General features: G+C 41.2%; 1 protein-coding gene across 1 annotated transcript in view; it reads left to right on the forward strand.

Moving 5' to 3' along the window:
- Positions 1-16,181: 16,181 nt before the first annotated feature.
- tead1a (TEA domain family member 1a) overlaps positions 16,182-19,013 on the forward strand; it is a 228,495-nt gene continuing 225,663 nt past the window's right edge. The window contains exons 1-2 of the mRNA XM_060928321.1: positions 16,182-16,326; positions 16,733-16,900. The gene's annotated coding sequence lies outside the window, so the exon portion shown is untranslated. The remainder of the gene's footprint in view (positions 16,327-16,732; positions 16,901-19,013) is intronic.

Raw genomic sequence — 19,013 nt, forward strand, 5'->3', positions numbered from 1 at the left:
ACATATTCTAATTTCTTCAATTCTAAAGAATGCAATTAAAGTGGCAGGATATAAATCCAAAACAAGTGTTTATTTAAGTTTTGAAAAAGATGAAGAAAAGCATAACCATCAAACAAACATGTGCAGCTTAATTATGTGGTTTTTTTTAAATATGGAATTGCACCATTTTAACAACAAATAATTCAAAATAAATTCTGCAGTTTTTTTCCCCAAGAATTCCTCCAGAAAGCCATGGCTTAAAAGGAAATTTAAAGTATTACAAGCATGTCAATGAACACAAAAGGCTTTAGTTATTTAGCTATATACACACAAGGTTACACAAGGTTTTGTAGTCAGTGCAACTTGGCTTAACAAGTTGGAAAAAAGGTAAGGTGCTGCTGGCTCCAATGAACACATATACTGTACAATATATAAAAACTGAAAATATGCTTAATTTACACCAAGTCAGAGAGAACTTGAGGCTACTGAAATATTCCAAGCATGGCAATGTTAAACTGCCATTGGTAAAACAAAAACATGGCAATGTTAAACTGCCATTGGTAAAACACACAAAAACAACTTTTGCCTAGTAAATTCAAATATCAGATATCACTGTACCGTCTGCTGTGCTACTTCCAGGGTGGAAGAGAGCGCAAGGGTAGCAAAAACGAGCATTGACTACATCACAGCCAGCTAGCCAAGTTTTCCGGTGGTACCAGTTCTTGTTAAAACCTCTTGAGTAGGTCTTCTCCCCCTTCGTAGACACTTGCTTGATGTTTAAATTCGGTCTAGGAGGTCCTAGCTGTTTGATTGCTGTTTTCTCCTCATTGGTACGACGACTAAAGGGAACTTCTTTCAGAGACGCTATCGTATTGTTGCACTCAACACTCGCCGCCATCTTCATAGAATGTTCACACATTTCTCGCGCAAGTTGCGTTTTCCAGCCCAAAATTATGTTCAAAGACCACCAAAATGCACTTAAAACCCCCCAATCTGGCAACACTTGCGCGGCGCAACAGGCATATGACGTAAGCACGCTGCTTGTGCGAGCACATAAAACCTAATAGAAAATGTATTGGGAGCAGGATTTTTGAAAAAAACGTACGTACCATTAGTGTCAATGGGAGATTTTGGGGCAAATCTGAACCCGACAGAAATCGCCCCAAAAGGGCGTGGCTACACCAGGCGCGACCTTAGCCTGATTGGACAATGACATTACACTGTGTGCACAATTATTAGGCAAGTGAGTACTCTGACCCTACCATTATTTCTATGCATGTTTTCCAACCGCAAGCTAGATACACTTGAATGCTAATTGGATTTAAGCATTCTCAGGTGGTATTTATTTGTGTAATGAGGGAGGGTGTGACCTAAAGTCATTAATACCCTATATTAAGGTGTGCATAATTATTAGGCAGCTTCTTTATCTCAGGCAAAATGGGCCAAAAAAGAGATTTAACAGACACTGAAAAGACAAAAATTGTAAAATGCCTATCAGAGAGATGCAGCACTCTTGAAATAGCTAAGCTATAGAAATGTGAGCACAGAACAATCAAACGTTTTGTTGCAAATAGTCAACAGGGTCGCAAAAAATGTGTGGAGAAGAAAAGACACAAATTAACCGCAAAAGACTTGAGAAGGATTAAACATGAAGCTACCAGGAACCCATTATCCTCCAGTGCCACAATATTCTAGAACTGCAACCGACCTGGAGTGTCCAGAAGGACAAGGTGTTCGGTGCTCAGAGACATGGCCAAGGTAAGGAAGGCTGAAACACAACCACCACTAAACAAGACTCACAAGTTGAAATGTCAAGATTGGGCCAAGAAATATCTGAAGACAGATTTTCCAAAGGTTTTATGGACGGATGAAATGACAGTGACTCTGGATAGACCAGATGGATGGGCCCATAGCTGGATAACTAATGGACACAGGGCACTTTGACTCAGACACCAGCAAGGTGGTGGAGGGGTAATGGCATGGGCTGCTATTATTAAGGATGAGCTAGTTTGACCATTTCAGGTTGAAGATGGACTTAACATCAACTCCCAAACCTACTGCCAGTTTCTAAAAGATACATCCTTCAAGCAGTGGTATGGGAAGAAGTCTGCATCATTCAAGAAGGCCATGATTGTTATGCAGAACAATGCACCATCACATGCACCCTAGTACTCCACTGCTTGGCGAGCCCGCAAAGGCCTTAAAGATGACAAAGTAATGACATGGCCCCCTTCCTCACCTGACTTAAACCCTATTGAGTACTTGTGGCCCCTTCTTAAGCATGAGATTTACAGCGAGGTAAGACAATACACCACTCTGAATAGCATTTGGGAGGCCGTGGTTGGGCGGCACGGTGGTGTAGTGGTTAGCGCTGTCGCCTCACAGCAAAAAGGTCCGGGTTCGAGCCTCGTGGCCGGCGAGGGCCTTTCTGTGCGGAGTTTGCATGTTCTCCCCGTGTCCGCGTGGGTTTCCTCCGGGTGCTCCGGTTTCCCCCACAGTCCAAAGACATGCAGGTTAGGTTAACTGGTGACTCTAAATTGACCGTAGGTGTGAATGTGAGTGTGAATGGTTGTCTGTGTCTATGTGTCAGCCCTGTGATGACCTGGCGACTTGTCCAGGGTGTACCCCGCCTTTCGCCCGTAGTCAGCTGGGATAGGCTCCAGCTTCCCTGCGACCCTGTAGAACAGGATAAAGCGGCTAGAGATAATGAGATGAGATGAGATGAGGCCGTGGTTGCTCCTGCACAAAAAGTTGATCGTCAACAAATCAAAAAACTAACAGACTGGATGGAAGGCTCATGGCAGTTATTGAAAAGAAGGGTGGCTATATTGGTCACTGAATATTTTTGAAATGCTAGAAGTGTTTATTTGTTAATTCTGAGTTGTTTATTTGTTACACTGAAAATTAAAATAAACAAGTGAGATGGGAAACTTTAAGCTTTTCATTTAGTTGCATAATAATTCTGCACACTAAATGTTGCCTAATAATTCTGCACACTTGTATATTCCCCTGAGAAGGCCTAAACTCCCCTTTCCTTTGTTAATTATTCTGGTTTTAGGTTTATTAACAATTTGGATTGACTGAGAGCACTGTATTTCTCATCTCATCTCATTATCTCTAGCCGCTTTATCCTTCTACAGGGTCGCAGGCAAGCTGGAGCCTATCCCAGCTGACTACGGGCGAAAGGCGGGGTACACCCTGGACAAGTCGCCAGGTCATCACAGGGCTGACACATAGACACAGACAACCATTCACACTCACATTCACACCTACGGTCAATTTAGAGTCACCAGTTAACCTAACCTGCATGTCTTTGGACTGTGGGGGAAACCGGAGCACCCGGAGGAAACCCACGCGGACACGGGGAGAACATGCAAACTCCACACAGAAAGGCCCTCGCCGGCCCCGGGGCTCGAACCCAGGACCTTCTTGCTGTGAGGCGACAGCGCTAACCACTACACCACCGTGCCGCCCAGCACTGTATTTGTTCAACGATAAAATTAATCATCAGGAATACAACTTGCCTAATAATTGTGCACACAGTGTACTGTTGGTAGTAGGAGTAGATAAAAAAAAAAAACACCTCCCTCCCTGTTTGCGAGTGCGTCGCCCAAATCGCCCCTATTAACGAGCCGCCAGTGGTGGAAAGCCAAACGAGTAACAGGTGAAATAACTGGGTCCATGTGATGAGTGTAAAATAAGGATAACACTGAGCATCTGTAAAGTTTTCCTCCTAATATTGATTCTTGCAACCCATTAAACTCCTGCGTGTATTGATGTGTATGTTTATGAGTGTGAGGAATGTGTACAGTATGTGGACCTGAGTTTATCCTTCATCGGTTCTTCCTTCTACATGCATTACAGTCAGAAAAACCTCAAAACAAATGACTGTAATGGAATAACATGAAATATAAGTGAATTCGTGCTCGAGGAAATAAAAGCCTCCTTATGGGATCGTATCAGTCAACGTTGCACTAAACCAGATTTCTGAATCCCAGCGGCTCGCCTGACAGTTACTTGAAAGCATTTTAATGCTGTGCATTGCTGTATCATCCTCGGTCATCCTATTTAGTGCTCTCAGCCCCGGCCGCTTCTGACCACAGGGGGGCAATCATTCACGCACAGATCCTATTTGCCCTTTCGAAAAAAGAGACCAAAAGCCCCCATTAACCGTAAATTCGCTGTTGTCCGAGAAGAATTAATTCCATCATATAGGGAAGTGAAGGATTATTGCCTACTCATACTAATATGTGTGCGTGTGTGTGTGTGTGTGTGTTCATACAGTGGAAAGCAACACCATCATGCATACCTTGTATAGTTACTCTACTGACCTTTACAACATGGGCAACACTTTTAAGTCAAGCTTATTTGTATAGCGCTTTTAACAACAGACATTGTCGCAAAGTAGCTTGACAGAATTTAAATGACTTTAAACACCAGCTAATTTTATCCCTAATCTATCCCCAATGGGCAGCACGGTGGTGTAGTGGTTAGCGCTGTCGCCTCACAGCAAGAAGGTCCGGGTTCGAGCCCCGGGGCCGACGAGGGCCTTTCTGTGCGGAGTTTGCATGTTCTCCCCGTGTCCGCGTGGGTTTCCTCCAGGTGCTCCGGTTTCCCCCACAGTCCAAAGGCATGCAGGTTAGGTTAACTGGTGACTCTAAATTGACCGTAGGTGTGAATGTGAGTGTGAATGGTTGTCTGTGTCTATGTGTCAGCCCTGTGATGACCTGGCGACTTGTCCAGGGTGTACCCCGCCTTTCGCCCGTAGTCAGCTGGGATAGGCTCCAGCTTGCCTGCGACCCTGTAGAAGGATAAAGCAGCTAGAGATAATGAGATGAGATGAGATGAGATCTATCCCCAATAATCAAGCCCGTGGCGATGGTGGCAAGGAAAAACTCCCTCAGACGACATGAAGAAGAAACCTCGAGAGGAACCAGACTCAAAAGGGAACCCATCCTCATTTAGGTGATAACGGACAACTTGATTTTAACAGTTTTAACATGAAGTCAGTTTAGTTGATGTTATAACTCTTCATTGATGGAAACTTGAGTGCAAAACTGTTCATGACAACTGCAGTCCTAAAGTTAGCAAGTCAACTGTAGTCCTCAGCCATAAAAGCATTACTGTAAGCGTCCAGAGTGTCTTCCAAGTGTGACTTTCAACTGTCCAGATGGGGCCGTCCTCCACAGGAGCGATGTGAGGAGACTCCAACCAGACGCAGGGCACCAGGATGGATCAGGCAGGTCTGACTTTTACTCAGCCTGTCATGGACGATCACGTGACACCATTCGAGTTTATTCCAGTGATATGAATGGAATGTCATGCTACCATGGTAGCTGCTGTAGTGCTTGATGGTATCACGTGCTCGTGCACTCTAGCTAACATGCTTTATCACATACAGGTATGATACACAGTTTATAAAAAGTGCCATAACTCGAGGAGTGTGACGTTACTGGAAAATAATCAACAATGGGGCTTGGCGGGAAGCAGGGTCACTGACAGCGTACCCTAAAGTTGATTACTTACTTTATCTTGTATTTTATTTCGTTTATTTAAATTCTTTTTTTTTTGCTGCTGTTTTCTCTGAGTGCGACCAAAAAAGTTTCGTTATCTAACTACAATGACTGTGAAGTCTTATTCAAATGATGTAGTACATCAATAATTATGAACTGCCAATTATTACAAATTTTAATTTCTTCGAGAACAACCCGACGTTCGTTTTTATGTGTTTAGTTACATTTAATGTTGTGGGAATTCCATGAAGCATCCATCCATTATCCATAACCGCTTATCCTGTACAGGGTCTCAGGCAAGCTGGAGCCTATCCCAGCTGACTACGGGCGAAAGGCGGGGTACACCCTGGACAAATCGCCAGGTCATCGCAGGGCTGACACATAGAGACAAACGACCATTCACACTCACATTCACACCTACGGTCAATTTAGATTGTTGGGGAAACCGGAGCACCCAGAGGAAACCCATGCAGACATAGGGAGAACATGCAAACTCCACACAGAAAAGCCCCCGTCAGCCGCTGGGCTCGAACCCAGAACCTTCTTGCTATGAGGCAGAAGTGGACAGTGATGAAGTACATTTACTTAAGTACATTTTTTGAGTATCTGTACTTTATTTATTTTTTTTTGGAAATTTATGACTAACTTCACTACATTTGAAAGGCAAATATCATACTTTTTACTCCACTACATTTCTGTCAAGGTCCTCGTTACTATGAAGCGGCTTTGAAAGTGGATGTTTTTTCTTTTCTTTTCTAAAACGTGATGGTTTTTTTGCAGTTGACACTGAGACAGCCTATCAGTAATCACTAAGGTCACGTCCATGGACCGTATAAAATCAAGTTCAGTGATTTCTCAGCAGTGTTATTTAAACATGACCAATTGATGGCAGAATGGAAGGAGGCAGTTCTTTTGGGGAAAGGATTAAAGATTCGTTTCATTTTAAATGTTTGCATTGTTTGCTTAAAACGAACCACATCATGGCCTCCAAAAACTCGCCGTCCAACCTGCAGAAGCATATGTAAACGTATGGAAACCTTTTATTCCAAGAGGAAGCTTGCAGTGAAGTTGTCTGTGCTTTTAGAGCTAGCGATAACATTGCAATAGCTATGCAGTCTGGTTAGTCAAATGACTTTCTATGGATTTGCCTGCCAAGTTGCCATAGCCTTGTCCACGGCTAACGCTAACACACAGCTAGTTAACTTGGACACTGTTAGTTAGCATGTAAAAACGGAGTTACGCTAAGATGAATAACGCTAACTTATCTGAAATCCTTTCAGAAATATGTTTTAGCATAATCTTGCCAAATAAACAGAATGTAGAAATCTTTCTTTTCTAGTAACGTTAGCGACCCAATATGATTTCGAGTTTGAAAAGAGTTTGCTAGCGTCAGGTGGAGTTTCACTGACTTGCTAGCTTAACGTTAAGCCAACATGATGGCACAGCATGCGTTCATTTTGTGAATTCACATTTCTGTCTTCGGTAATGTTAACATTGTAGCTTTCGTGACCTTACGCAATTACTATAGCTACTACATATGTTTTACCAGTAGCCAAAGAGAAAAACTAGCGAGCATCTTATTGATGATTCTGCTTGGTTGTAAGTTGTGTTTCATTTTGTAACATTCTACCAGGTGTTTATTCTACTAGTCAGTAAATCCAGTCGGTTGCTTCAGAGGCGTTAGGTTTTGTAAGTGCTGTGGCAATAATACAACGATGCATTGACAGAAAATGTACTTTTAATATTTAAGTATTTTTAAAAGCAAGTACTTCAGTACTTTAACTTAAGTAAAAATTTGACTGGACAACTTTGACTTGTATCGGAGTCACATTTGACCAGCGGGATCTGTACTTTGACTTAAGTAATGAAGTTGGGCTCTTTGTCCACCTCTGCTGTGAGGCGACAGTGCAAACCACTACACCACCATGCCACCGTTCTTAAGAGTTAATAAGACAAAATTGTTCATCATAGAGACCTTTATTCAGATTTATTTGTAATGCTTGTGATTGGAATCAGGGTTCATCATGTCTACAAGGCAGAGATGGTCATATTCTTATATTATCTATTAGGGTGGTTCACAATATGATGGTATAAGTAAAAGTTTTCTAAATTTTGCCAGATCGCATTTTGCCTTGTTCCTATTGACAATGTAAACATCTGTACCAAAAATTGAGCCAATAGGATGCCAGTAAAGGGTGGCACACTTTTTCACAATTTTTAATGTTCTACATAAGAATATGTAACTTTAGCAGAAACAGAAACTTGAACATTACAAAAATGAACAATGCAGAATGCTCAATAAGTGTGCTCAATAATAATCTCTCCCAATCTCCCGGTACTTATGCTACATACAGTGGTGCTTGAAAGTTTGTGAACCCTTTAGAATTTTCTATATTTCTGCATAAATATGACCTAAAACAACATCAGATTTTCACACAAGTCCTAAAAGTAGATAAAGAGAACCCAGTTAAACAAATGAGACTAAAATATTATACTTGGTCATTTATTTATTGAGGAAAATGATCCAGTATTACATATCTGTGAGTGGCAAAAGTATGTGAACCTCTAGGATTAGCAGTTAATTTGAAGGTGAAATTAGAGTCAGGTGTTTTCAATCAATGGGATGACAATCAGGTGTGAGTGGGCACCCTGTTTTATTTAAAGAACAGGGATCTATCAAATTCTGATCTTCACAACACATGTTTGTGGAAGTGTATCATGGCATGAACAAAGGAGATTTCTGAGGACCTCAGAAAAAGCGTTGTTGATGCTCATCAGGCCGGAAAAGGTTACAAAACCATCTCTAAAGAGTTTGGACTCCACCAATCCACAGTCAGACAGATTGTGTACAAATGGAGGAAATTCAAGACCATTGTTACCCTCCCCAGGAGTGGTCGACCAACAAAGATAACTCCAAGAGCAAGGCATGTAATAGTCGGCGAGGTCACAAAGGGCCCCAGGGTAACTTCTGAGCAACTGAAGGCCTCTCTCACATTGGCTAATGTTAATATTCATGAGTCTAGCATCAGGAGAACACTGAACAACTATGGTGTGCATGGCAGGGTTGCAAGGAGAAAGCCACTGCTCTCCAAAAAGAACATTGCTGCTCATCTGCAGTTTGCTAAAGATAACGTGGACAAGCCAAAAGGCTATTGGAAAAAAAAAGTTTTGGACGGATGAGACCAAAATAGAACTTTTTGGTTTAAATGAGAAGCGTTATGTTTGGAGAAAGGAAAACACTGCATTCCAGCATAAGAACCTTATCCCGTCTGTGAAACATGGTGGTGGTAGTATCATGATTTGGGCCTGTTTTGCTGCATCTGGGCCAGGACGGCTTGCCATCATTGATGGAACAATGAATTCTGAATTATACCAGCGAATTCTAAAGGAAAATGTCAGGACATCTGTCCATGAACTGAATCTCAAGAGAAGGTGGGTCATGCAGCAAGACAACGAACCTAAGCACACAAGTCGTTCTACCAAAGAATGGTTAAAGAAGAATAAAGTTAATGTTTTGGAATGGCCAAGTCAAAGTCCTGACCTTAATCCAATTGAAATGTTGTGGAAGGACCTGAAGCGAGCAGTTCATGTGAGGAAACCCACCAACATCCTAGAGTTGAAGTTGTTCTGTACGGAGGAATGGGCTAAAATTCCTCCAGGCCGGTGTGCAGGACTGATCAACAGTTACCGGAAATGTTTAGTTGCAGTTATTGCTGCACAAGGGGGTCACACCAGATACTGAAAGCAAAGGTTCACATACTTTTGCCACTCACAGATATGTAATATTGGATCATTTTCCTCAATAAATAAATGACCAAGTATAATATTTTTGTCTCATTCGTTTAACTGGGTTCTCTTGATTTACTTTTAGGACTTGTGTGAAAATCTGATGATGTTTTAGGTCATATTTATGCAGAAATATAGAAAATTCTAAAGGGTTCACAAACTTTCAAGCACCACTGTATATTAGAACATTAGAACAGTTCAAACACTATATTCCATGTATGATGACCTTGTTCTCTTTGATACTTTGTCTCTGTGTCTTTGCACAATGCGGAGCAAAAACTGCTTTTGGTCCTCATTTCGCACAGATTGTTGCCAGCGTTTAATAAGGGCAATGCCTCTCTCTGCACTGTCATTGATGACCTTCAAGGCATGAACTTTTTGTCACAGGTTCTCATCTGTGAGAATGTACCTCACATCATCAGGGTTACTTGTGCTGTTAATTTGGCCTTCAGTGAGAACTTCAAAGAAGTGGATTGAGCGGCGAGTGACGAGGCTAGAGATGGTAGTTGTACTGTTCTTGCAGAAGAAAGACTTGGCATCAAGTCTTTTGAGCATCTTCCCAGTGCGTCTTTCAAGATTTCTCAGCATTGCCTCCTTTTCTTCAGCATCAATGCGAGCATCAAAAAATGCTAGAGCGACGAGATCTTCTGACAGATACCACAAATGTCGTGCAATGCTCTTCAGTGCAGCATCTGCAATGCTTTTATCTGGATATAGATGCAAACTCTGGATCGAGTCCAAATCATTCTTTGGCGCATGGGTTGCAAGGGAAGCCTCATGCCAATACATTATGTAGATGAAACAGACGAAGTTGGTAACTTTCCTCACTGATTGTTTCTGCTTCAATGTCAGACTTGTCTGGGCCTCGAAAATAGAAAAAAACCGTTAACAATTTCAAAATTGTGAAAAAGTGTGCCACCCCTAAATGTGCAGCAATTGACTCCATTTTTGGTACAGATGCTTAGAATATCAATTGGAACAAGGTAAAAAGCGATCTGGCAAAATTTGGTGAAAGTCAATTTTATGAACCACCCTATCTATCTATCTATCTATCTATCTATCTATCTATCTATCTATCTATCTATCTATCTATCTATCTATCTATCTATCTATCTATCTATCTATACTACTAAAGGAAGGCTGTCTGTCTGTCTGTCTGTCTGTCTGTCTGTCTGTCTGTCTGTCTGTCTGTCTGTCTGTTCTCCTATGCAAATCGACATGGCTGGACGCACATACTCCATACTTTGCAGATGGATTGGTGACACCCCAGAGGGGCCCAAGACCACATTTTCGATTTTCCAAAACATGGGATTAGTGCTAACCCAAGACACTATCATTTCCCATAGGCTACATGCTCACGCTAACACACTGCATGCAGTCTCGCCAGGAAATTCCCTCCCCTACTTGCCTGGGAGTTTCGATTGTACGGGACCTCGCAATCAGCACTCCTCACCAGAGACTTCCGCTAGGGCCGAGTCTACGTTACTGAGGAGACGTGGGGAGCGATTTAGCCGCTGTGAAAAGCACCATTCAGAGGAAATTGGGTTCACAGGCAAGGACTACTAGTCTAAACTACAAAAAGTTACACAAAACTCCTGGTGTTTTTTATATGTCCTGTTGCTCACATTGGTTTCCTGACATTTTTATTCCATTCTTTTATGCTTGAGTGTGCATGTGATGAATAAAGGTGTCTTCTTTTTCTTCCTCCTCCAGACTCATTAATTTTCTGTAGATCTAAAAAAAAAAAAAAAGAACCATGTAACTGTTCAGAGTTTTGTTTTTTTTCTTCCCCGGGATAACAAAATGCACAAAAATACGCAAATATGTGGTGCTTTCTCTTGTACTGTAGTTGAGTCAGTTCCTCTGACCAAAGTTACAAGGTGTGTAAGATCAATATTGTGGAGTCAAAAGTTTCTTTTAAAGTTCATGGAGTAAAAGTTCAGTCTTGTAATGGTTGAGTAAACAAGTGAAAATGCCCCTAATGTGTAATGTAATTTACACTAATGAATTATGGGTAACCTTTATTTCTGTGTAGTAAACAAAACAAACAACCCCCCCCCCCCCCCCAAACCTTATGGTCAAAAGTATGTGGACACCTGACCATGATCTTATGTTGATCCTTCCCCAAATTGTTGGAAGCACACAATTGTACAAAATGTCTTTGCATGCTGTAGCTTTACAATTTCCCCTCACTGGGACTCAGAGACCCAAACTTGTTCATAAAGCTTAAAGTCTTAAGGTTGACAGATCCCTATTCTCTTAAGTTGCATAACCAAGTCAGGATACAAAGTTGACCTTGATAACCTGTTTTAGTTCTTAATAATATAAATATTCTAAATATTTGCCTGATACCGATTTATAGATCTAGATTTTGTTAAAATCTATATCTTGTTGGAAATAGTCTTGTAAAAAATTTCCTATAGAAGCTTTGTTTTAGATATTATATTTAGATATTTGTATTTACAAACCCGCCCAGACTACCTACTTAGCTATATGCGGGTGCGTAATTTATTGTACTTATTTCGCTAAAACTTGAATTTGAACCCTGACCTCAACCCCACTGAACACCTTTGGGATGAACTGGAACACCTCAGGCCTCCTCACTGAACATCACTGCCTAACCTCACTAATGCCCTTGCGGCTGAATGATCACATAATGATCACATCACAAATCCTCACAGCCACGCCCCAAAATTTAGTGGAAGGCTTTCCCAGAATAGCGGAGGTTATTATCACAGAAAAGGGGGACCAAATCTGGAATGGGATGTTCAACAATAGCATATAGGTGTCATGGTCAGGTCAGGTGTCCACATACTTTTGGCCATGTAGTGTACATGCAAGTATTGACTGTATTTACGAGTTTGAATGAGTCTGGAAAATATCATACCATCATAATATTCTGTAATTAGAGATGATAGTGCAGCTTGGAGTACATGTCGTGCTTTGTTCTAATATTATGGCACTTGAGAGATTAATGGACGACGGTCACTTTCCTCTTCAAGCTTTTCCAGAAACCAAAATAAAAAACCTTTTGTAACTGTCAGAGCTCTTAAATAAAGAATAAAATACAAGAGAGCATGTTATTATAGGAGAATAATCAACGGTCAAATACTGTACAAAGTATTTAAAAACACACTCATAAAAAGGATATAAATACAAATATATGAAAGACACAAACAAAGCTGCAACAACAACAACGCCTGATAAACAGCAGGAGCACGGAATTACATATGTGATGACAGAATAAAACAAATAAAAGTAAAAGTAAATTAATAGGGCGAGAAGATCAGAGAATAAAAATGTATCTTAAGCCTAGCTTTAAAATAGATGGATGGAACACGTTTAATTTCATGTGGAGGTGGACTTTTCCTTTAAAAAGCAAACTTTGGAAGTATTCCTTTAAGACTAACTTAAAAAAAAAAAATCCCAAGGAACAATATGAGTACAGAGCACAAAGTGTACAAGTCTGGGCCTTCATTCAATTTCTTATGAGTGTGTGTGTTTATATACTACTGAGGACCAAACGTCCCCACAGCGACAGTAAAATCTGACAATTTTGACCTTATGGGGACATTTGGATAGTCTGCTGAAGGGAAATGTATTTTTCGACCGACAGACAGACAGACGAAAGGAACGAAAGAAAGGAACGAAAGGAACGAAAGAAAGGAATGAAAGGAAAGAAAGAAAGAAAGAAAGAAAGAAAGAAACGAACAAGTTTCCTTGTCATTACTGGGGTTAAGTTTATGGTGAGGTTCCGGTGTAGGCAGAGCATTAATTAACTGTGTTAATGAAGTGTCCTTAGAAGGATAGTAAGACACATAGTGGATGTTCATTATGTCTAACTATTACAAATATTTTAAGTTCGTTTCTTAGACAAGGATATAACAAGGTAACAAGATAGTAAGACACATCTATCTTTGTGGGGACTCTCACTGACAGAATACAGTCAAGTTTATTTGTATAGCGCTTTTAACAATAGACATTGTCCCCAAGCAGCTTTACAGAATCTGAATGACCCAAGACATGAGACAATTTTATCCCTAATTTATCCCCACTGAGCAAGCCCGTGGCGACGGTGGCAAGGAAAAACTCCCTCAGACGACATGAGGAAGAAACCTCAAGAGGAACCAGACTCAAAAGGGAACCCATCCTCACCTGGACAACAACAGACAGCATGACTATAACATTAACAGTTTTAACATGAAGTCAGTTTTGTTGATGTTATAACTCTTCATTGATGGAAACTTGAGTGCAAAACTGTTCATGACATCTGCAGTCCTAAAGTTAGCAAGTCAACTGTAGTCCTCAGCCATAAAAGCATTACTGTAAGAGTCCAGAGCGTCCTCCAGGTGTGACTTTCAACTGTCCATATGGGGCCATCCTCCACAGGAGCGATGTGATGAGACTCCAACCAGACACAGGGCACCAGGATGGATCGGGCAGGTCCGAGGATTCCCTAGCTCCAATGTCTAACCCTTACCCTAATTCTAATTCTAACCTGAATCCTAAAACCAAGTCTTAACCCTCAAACAGTACTTTGAAGAAGTGAGGACCAGCCAAAATGTCCTCATTTCCCAAAAGTAGCCTAATTATGCTGGGGAGGAATCTGGTCCTCAGCATGTAACACACACACACACACACACACACACACACACACACACACACACACACACACACACACACTTCTTTGTGGGGACTCTCATTGACAGAATACGTTCCATAACCCCTTACACTAACCCAAACCTAAACCTAATTCTAACCTAAACCCTAAAACTAAGTTTTACCCTCAAACAGTCATTGAATGAAGTGAGGACCAGCCAAAATGTCCTCACTTCCCAAAAATGTTGGTTAAAAAAAACAAACAAAAAAAAAACATACTCTGGTCCTCAATATGTAGCAAGTACACAAGTGTGTGTGTGTGTGTGTGTGTGTGTGCTTGTTACATATTGAGGACCAGAATATTTTTTCCAGCGTAATTAGGCCATTTTTGGGAAGTGAGGACATTTTGGCTGGTCCTCACGTCATCAAAGTACTGTTTGAGGGTTAAGACTTGGTTTTAGGGTTCAGGTTAGAATTAGGTTTAGGTTCAGGTTAGGGTAAGGGGTTAGGGTATGTATTATTGTATGTCAATGAGAGTCCCCATAAAGAAGTATATGTGTGTGTGTGTGTGTGTGTGTGTGTGTGTGTATACTTGTTACATATTGAGGACCAGAACATTATTTTTTCCCAGCGTAATTAGGCCACTTTTGGGAAGTGAGGACATTTGGCTGGTCCTCACTTCATCAAAGTACTGTTTGAGGGTTAAGACTTAGTTTTAGGGTTCAGGTTAGAATTAGATTAGGGTTAGGGCAAGGGGTTAGACATTTAGTTGTGATGGTTAAGGTGAGAGTAAAGGGCTAGGGAATGTATTATGTCAATGAAAGTCAGGACATCGCATCTAAGCACTGCATGTCCTGAGCCAGAAACATCATCAGTGACCCCTCACACCCTCACTATGGACTGTTCTTCCTCCTGGCCTCTGGAAAGAGGTTCCGCAGCATCCGGTGCAGGACCACCAGGTTCTACAACAGCTTTTTCCCCCAGACTCCTGAACTCCAAATCCAAACTCTAAACTTCTGTTTATACTTGAACAATTCCTAATTCCACAGGTCACTTTATACTATTGCACTTTATAATATTTTTGCTGCTGCATAATTTAATACACTTTCATATTTAATTCTGTGCTGAGCCAAATTGCAATGAAATTTTGTTCAGTGTACACTTGTTGCATACTGAATGACAATAAAGGTTGTCTAAGTCTCTAAGTTTAAGAGTCCCCACAAAGATAAAAGTACATCTGTGTGTGTGTATATATATACTTGTTACATATTGAGGATGAGAATATTTTTTTCCTCAGCATAATTAGGCCACTTTTGGGAAGTGAGGACATTTTGGCGGGTGGCATGGTGGTGTAGTGGTTAGCGCTGTCGCCTCACAGCAAGAAGATCTGGGTTCGAGCCCAGTGGCCGGCGAGGGCCTTTCTGTGTGGAGTTTGCATGTTCTCCCCGTGTCCGCGTGGGTTTCCTCCGGGTGCTCCGGTTTCCCCCACAGTCCAAAGACATGCAGGTTAGGTTAACTGGTGACTCTAAATTGACCGTAGGTGTGAATGTGAGTGTGAATGGTTGTCTGTGTCTATGTGTCAGCCCTGTGATGACCTGGCGACTTGTCCAGGGTGTACCCCGCCTTTCGCCCATAGTCAGCTGGGATAGGCTCCAGCTTGCCTGCGACTCTGTAGAAGGATAAAGCGGCTAGAGATAATGAGATGAGATTATTATTATTATTATTATTATTATTATTATTATTATTATTAATTTCATCATTTACATAGTACAGTGAGTCAATATTAAGTCAAATCATAACGTTGCCATTGCTGTTTTATGTGTTTTAATGGGACCACAATGGAAATAAGTGCTTGCGCTTTCTTGTGTAATCCTGATTTTAATGTATTTTGTACTTCATTTTACATTATGATCGAATCAAATCAAATCAAATCAAATCAAATCAAATCAAATCAAATCAAATCGGCCCCCGAGCAGTGTTGCCAGATTGGGCGGTTTCAAGTGCATTTTGGCGGGTTATGAACATAATTGGGTTGGAAAACGTCAGCAGTATCTGGCAACACTGCCCCCGAGGTCCCACTTAAAAAAAATCTGGCCCCCTAACCAATTTCACCCTGGCACCCCTGGGTTAGGGGCTGTATGATGTCAGTGAGGGTCCTCATAAAGACAGGAGTGTGTGACGATGGAAAGCTTGCTGTGCGCTCTGTACTGTAGCTCCGCCTCAAGACACTCCCCCGCCCCGCCCCTCCACTCCCCGCCCCGCCCCGCGTTCACATCATTCCTGCTCTCATTCCGCACATACCTCACATCGCTGGAGATCCACCTCCTGCTTACTCTCTCAAACCTCGCAGTGCTGACAGGGGAACTCTTCCTCCGGCTTCACTTTTATCTATTAAAGCTTGAACAAACAGGTCAAAAAGCACAGATATTCATGTTTATGGTGTTTGCGGGTAAGTGCTCTTCCACAAGTGCTCAGTGTTGTCGGCTACAGGAGTTACACAGAGCTGTCTGTCTGTCTGTCTGTCGCCCACTCGGATTATTACCTCGGGCTTTATGTGTTTATGACTTTCTCAGCACTCTGTTCAGCTTTTCCCCAAACACTTCGGTTTAGAAATCTGACATTTCTAACAGACACTCATTATAATAACAAAACCAAACTCTGCCTGCACTTTGTTGTTGTTGTCGTCCAGGCTGTGGACTTTCCTTTCCTTTTCTTTCCTTTTCTTTCCTAGTCTCAGTTCTTCTCAGCGTTTAACTTCACACCGACAAAAATGAATGAAAACATTTGTAGAAAGAATACTTCTGGTGTATTCGCTGACTTTTATGTGGTTAATATGATGTTTTGTGCCCTGATAGTTAATCTAATCTCAGGAGGACAGCAGAGCAACATCACCACCTCACTGCTAAACTCTGATCTTCACTGCACTTTTGGACATTTTTTCCTCAAACCGTCGACGTGAAAACTGGATACACATCATCCCCGAAGGAAGATAAATCTCCAAACAGCTTCGTTTCTTCTTTCCTGTGAGTTTATTTTTGTCCTTTAAGCTGTTAATGTAACCGACTCCAGTGTAGCTCAGCTCTGATCTGTCACATCCATCCATACATCCATCCTGGCAAAACTGGTCTGTTTTTAAACTCAGGATTGCACTTATTATAAAGATAAACGTCTAAAAAGATAAATTACCTTCTTATGTCTTAGTATAAGCGCATGTTTTAGTTTAATTCTTGTTTTTTTCGACAGCACGACGCTGTGTTTGAATGGTGTCACCGGCTGACCGCTTGTTATTGTTGTTTATTATTGTTGGACGGTTCACTTAGGAAACTTTCCCACACCGGTGTCTAAAACTCACTTTAAATCATATATTTCACCATCTAAAGCGACTAAACTCTTTCTAGACGTAAACTGGGGTTATTTTAGTCCTGAAATATGACTCTTTTTGGATTAAACTGAGGTGAAGTTACAGTAGTTAGCAACAACCGCTAATCAGTCAGTAAAGCCTCTGTGGATTTAGCTAGCTTTAAGCTAATTTCTTTGACAAAATACATCATTTTAATGCTTCACAACTCTCAAATTACTCCCATCTGATCCTTATTTTTTTGTCCTTCAGCTTTTCTTTTATTGTCTGGAAGGTTTGAGGGTGGTAATGCAGGGAGAAAGTCCACACTTGGGATTTTGTTAATCATTAATGTAAAGTTGTGAAAGCTCTCTCAGTTCCTGTGCTGCTGGTTAAGCTTCTATTTTATTTTGCCATATTTTATTTTTTCTTTCTGTGCCCATTCATATAAAAGTGTAACTATATCTCCAGTGTAACTTGGGATGTATTCAAGGTTTAAAAAAAGTTGTAATTTATAACTATTAGCAGAATTTTCTGGTCATTTCAATGTTCCGTGTGTGTGATATTGATATTTTTTATATATATATATATATAAAAATATATATATGCACACAATGATCAATATTTAGTGCGAGAAAGCCAAAATGCATCATCGCAAAGAAAACATCTGATTTAACCGAATGTAATCACCTTCTGAGTAAGTTTTCAGTAACTTCCAGATCATGTAGCAATAATAGGACAAAAAAAAATCCTATCCAGAAATATTTAGTTTAACCCAGGCCTGTATAAAGCTCTAAACCTCAAACTAAATGCATATTTCTCAATGTAAATGATTCACAGAGCACAAACTTTAAGGAACAGAACAATAGAGGAGGAAAAAAAAATGCACCACACTCCCTTCATGGGACTCCCTGTGGGAGCAGGGGATTGTGGGAAACTGGGGAGGAACGGGAAAAAGGGGCCTCATTGTCGCGCTTTGAGGGTCTGAATCGCTCCACAGCCGGCTCTATTCTCCCGCTGACATCTGGTTTAGTGTCAAACGCACCTGTAGGCTAAACGATTGCAAAGTGTGTGTGTTCGGTGTGCTGTTCTCTGATCAGAGAGGAGACTTGTCTGTTGTGTGTGTGGGGGGCGCCCTGGTATATTGTCACGCCAGCAACAGGCGTCAGGAGTGCAGGTGCCAGATGGTGTGACTTGATGCTATCTGGTAATTTTGCTTATCAGTGCCACAATGGTTCATTTCTTTTTTTAATGTGTGTGTGTGTTAGGCGGAACGGCTCACTTTTGAAAGTCTGGGACAAGAGCGGTTTCGGAGTTACTAGAGCCACCTGTATTATCTCAGATCTTGTGATCAAAGGATTACAGAAGGTGTGTAAAATGTTTCCTGGAGCGTTCAGAGATACAGCAGCATGACTCGAGTCTTGGACACACAGATTTGCATGACCGACCGTGAGCATTCACACTGCATGCTACGATGTTTAATGTGCACTAGAGTGGGCAATATGGCGATGGATCATATACCGGATGTAAAAGATGATATATGATATGATATATGTCATTGAGCGAAGAGCGTATCTGTAAAACACACGAGCATCACATGAAAAACGTCCCGGAAAAACCGGTTTCATTGTTTTCATTTAACAGTTCCAAAAAAAAAAAAAAGTTCACCTGAGAAAAGGAGAAAAAAATTAGAGAGTTTGTACAAATAAAGGCTTTAACATGTAATTTGTAAGGAACAGATCAACCTTTGTGTCCGGAGCTGATTATTTGCCTCTCGTAGCACGTCCTAAAAAGTTTTA

Source organism: Neoarius graeffei, chromosome 8 (assembly GCF_027579695.1).
Source record: "Neoarius graeffei isolate fNeoGra1 chromosome 8, fNeoGra1.pri, whole genome shotgun sequence".
Lineage (NCBI taxonomy): Eukaryota > Metazoa > Chordata > Actinopteri > Siluriformes > Ariidae > Neoarius > Neoarius graeffei.